Below are 3984 nucleotides of genomic sequence, written 5' to 3'. Positions count from 1 at the left end.
TTTAACCATCTTACTTGCCCTGTGTAATCATGATAGATAACTTGTGATTTAAACCTTTATGTTATCAAATTCTATAGACATATAGGGTCTCAATATAATTGGTGTCTATTCAGCTTCTATCTATTTTGTGGATGTCTGATAGTATGTTATTCGTGCAACAAAAGTTGGCGTTTATCAGTTTCGTGTTGTCTGATTAGTGTCATCACCATTACATGCTAAGGTTAAGAACACTAAGGCTATTGAATGAAGTATTTAATGAAGTTAGAATCCCATGTTTGTCTCATATAATATACAACCCTCTTTATTCTCTTAGTTATAATTGTTATTTTAATTCTTAGTTATAAACAACCTCAATTTTTTATCGTCTTAGCATTGAATAATAACCATACATTGTTGCTTAAGTGCATAAATTAATTAATTAACCAAAGTCAGTCTATGTGGGAACGAATTTGATTTATATATTATACTACTTGCAAACGCGTATACTTGCGTGAATTATTAGCGCGTGTTTAGCGTCTAACAAGTTTTTGGCATCGCTGCCGGGGAATGTAGTGTTAATTTTTAGTTTATGTATTTTCCATCAGTGGTCGGTAAAGTTCATTGACTCAGACATTGTTACTTATCTGTTTCCTTGTCTTATTTCAGGTACTCTAGCGAGGGTGTATGCATACGCGTTCGCGTACTCGTAAGAGAACTCTAGATAAAGTCGAGGAAGAAGTTGTAGTGGTTCGAAATGAAGTTTTTGAAGAAGAAAAGAAGGTAGAAGAAGAAGAGAAAGTCGAGGAACCAGTTTTAGTAGAGATGGGTGATCAAGCAGAAAATTCTAAGGCTTTAATGGACTATTCTCAGCCTAAGATCAATGATATTCAGTTAAGCATCATTAGGCCAACCATCAGGACTAACAATTTTGAGATCAAGTCAAGCACGATTCAGATGATACCGAACTCAGTTCAGTTTGGGGGTTTTCCTACTTAAGACCCCAACATGCACATCAGGGATTTCATCGAGATCTGCGACACGTTCAAGTTCAATGATGTGACTGAAGATGCTATCAAGCTGCGACACTTCCCATTCTCTCTAAGGGACAAAACTAAGTGCTGGTTACATTCTCTACCAGCAGGGTCTATCACCACTTGGGAAGATCTTGCTCAAAAGTTTCTCACTAAATTCTTCCCAATGGCGAAGACTGCTGCAATCAGGAATGCTCTTACTCAGTTTGCTCAGCAAACTGGAGAATCTCTGTGTGAGGCTTGGGATCAATATAAGGAGATGATAAGGAAGTGCCCATACCATGGCACTCCTGATTGGATGATTATTAACTATTTCTACAATGGATTGGGTGCTACTTGTAGACCCATGCTCGATGCAGCATCAGGAGGAGCCTTGTGGGCTAAGAGCTATGATGAAGCTTATGAATTGATTGAACTGATGGATGCTAATGAGTACCAGAATCCTTTCCAGAGACTGACTCAGGGAAAAATAGCAAGAATTCTGGAGTTGGATGCAGCAACTGCTATAGCTGCCCAACTTAAGGCTTTGACGATGAAGGTGGACACTTTGGCTAATCATGGGGTTAATCAAATCGCTAGTGTTCGTCAGCAGTATCCAGCTAAGCAGTACAACCCTCCTAATTTTCAGCAACCACAATATGCACCAAAAAAACAACTTTAGCTGCAACAAGCTAATGAAAAATCTGAATTAGAGGAGTTGAAGCTTATGTGCAAGAGTCAAGCTGTTTCTATCAAGACCTTGGAAAATCAAATAGGGCAAATTGCCAGTGTCTTGCTAAATCGTCAGCCTGGTACACTACCTAGTGACACTAAAGTGCCAGGAAGGAAGGAAGCTAAGGAGCAGGTAAAGGCAATCACTTTGAGGTCTGGAAAAGTTGCGAATCCCGAACAAACTCAAGCGTTGACTGAAGAAGCTGGGGCTGAGAAAGAAGTAGAGCAGCAGGATGTAGAAGTGGAACTGAGGAAGAGTAATATTGAGCACACTCCTCCTGAGGGTAATACAGGGGAGAAACAGATCTATCCTCCACCGCCTTTTCCTAAGCAGTTGCAGAAGAAAAAGCTGGACAATCAATTTGAGAAGTTTCTGGAGGTGTTCAAAAAACTTCAGATCAACATACCTTTCGCTGAGGCTCTTGAGCAGATGCCTAGTTACACAAAGTTTATGAAAGGTATTCTCTCTCGGAAAGTGAAACTAGATGATTTAGAGACAATCGCTCTCACGGAGGAATGCAGTGCTGTGCTGTAACAGAAGTTTCCTCTGAAGCTTAAAGATCCAGAAAGTTTCACTATTCCGTGTACTATTGGAAAAGTGTCTTTTGACAGATGCTTATGTGACTTGGGAGCTAGCATCAATCTGATGCCTTTGTCAATCTTCAAGCAATTGGACTTACCTGATTTAAAACCGACTTATATGACTTTACAATTGGCCGACCGTTCTATTACATATCCGCGAGGTATTGTGGAGGATGTCTTGGCCAAGGTTGATAAACTCATCTTTGCTGCTGATTTCGTCATTCTTGATTTCGAGGAGGATAAGAAAATTCCCATAATCTTGGGAAGACCTTTCTTTGCGACCAGCCGAACCTTGATAGATGTGCAGAAGGGTGAGCTCACAATGCGAGTACTGGATAAGGATGTAACTTTTAATATGTTCAATGCTATAAAATTTCCTACGAAAAATAAGGAGTGCTTAAAGGTGGAGTTGGTCGATTTTGTGGTTACTTCAAAACTTGATCAATTGCTAAGGCCCGATGCCTTAGAAAAAGCCTTATTGGGAAATTCAGATAGTGAAGATGACAAAGGTGAAGAACAATTACAATATTTAAATGCTTCTCCCTGGAAGAGGAAGATTGATATGCCTTTTGAATCTTTTGGAATGGAGGAAATGAACAAAGCTCCTAAACGCCTCAAGCCATCTATTGAGGAAGCTCCCACTCTTGAGCTTAAGCCTTTACCTGAGCATTTGAGGTATGCGTTTTTAGGTGATGCATCTACTTTGCCTGTGATTGTTGCATCTGATATTTCAGGTAGTGACAAGGAAAAGCTTCTGAGGCTTCTTAGAGAGTTTAAATCGGCATTTGGTTGGACTATAGCAGATATCAAGAGAATCAGCCATTGTTATTGCATACATAAAATTCTGCTAGAGGAAGATAGCAAGCCTACAGTTGAGCAGCAAAGAAGACTTAATCCGATCATGAAGGAAATAGTGAAGAAAGAAATTCTTAAGTGGCTAGATACATGGATCATCTATCCTATTTCTGACAGTTCATGGGTAAGCTCGGTTCAATGTGTGCCAAAGAAAGGTGGAATTACTGTGGTAGCAAATGAGAAGAATGAGCTTATTCCTAAAAGAACAGTCACGGGCTGGAGAGTTTACATGGACTAAAGGAAGCCAAACAAGGCCACTAGGAAGGATCACTTCCCTTTACCCTTCATTGACCAGATGCTTGATAGATTGGCTGGTCTGACTGGTCATGAGTACTACTGTCTTCTTGATGGCTATTCGGGTTACAATCAGATTTGTATCGCTCCAGAAGATCAGGAGAAGACTACCTTCACTTGTCCATTTGATACTTTCGCCTTCAGACGAGTTTCTTTTGGTCTGTGTGGTGCACCAGCCACATTTCAGAGATGTATGATAGCCATTTTTTCTGATATAATTGGCCAGAATGTGGAGGTGTTCATGGACGACTTCTCTGTATTTGGCGATTATTTTGATGAATGCTTGCAAAATCTTGGAACGTTCTCAAGAGGTGTGTTGAGACCAATTTGGTTCTCAATTGGGAGAAATGTCACTTTATGGTGTGACAGGACATTATTCTTGGGCACAAGTGTTACGACCGGTATTTTATGTAATATTATTTGTGGATTGGGTATAATATTAAAGTCAAATAAAAAAAAATATATTCAATGATTATACGCTAGTGTGAGTGAAAATTTCTGCATTATAAATTTGTTTTGTGTAGTATATGAT

At 39.5% G+C, this 3984-nt stretch overlaps 1 non-coding gene across 1 annotated transcript; it reads right to left on the bottom strand.

Annotated features, from left to right (window-relative positions):
- Positions 1–1191: 1191 nt before the first annotated feature.
- Positions 1192–1298, bottom strand: LOC141688436 (small nucleolar RNA R71). The gene has a single exon (XR_012561878.1). It is a non-coding gene; the product is annotated as a small nucleolar RNA R71 (small nucleolar RNA).
- Between the last annotated feature and the right edge of the window lie 2686 nt (positions 1299–3984).

The sequence above is a fragment of the Apium graveolens genome, chromosome 9 (assembly GCF_009905375.1).
Source record: "Apium graveolens cultivar Ventura chromosome 9, ASM990537v1, whole genome shotgun sequence".
In the NCBI taxonomy this organism is placed as follows: Eukaryota; Viridiplantae; Streptophyta; class Magnoliopsida; order Apiales; family Apiaceae; genus Apium; species Apium graveolens.
The sequence above is the reverse complement of the archived record's forward strand: the minus strand, read 5'-3'. Positions and strand labels throughout refer to the sequence as shown.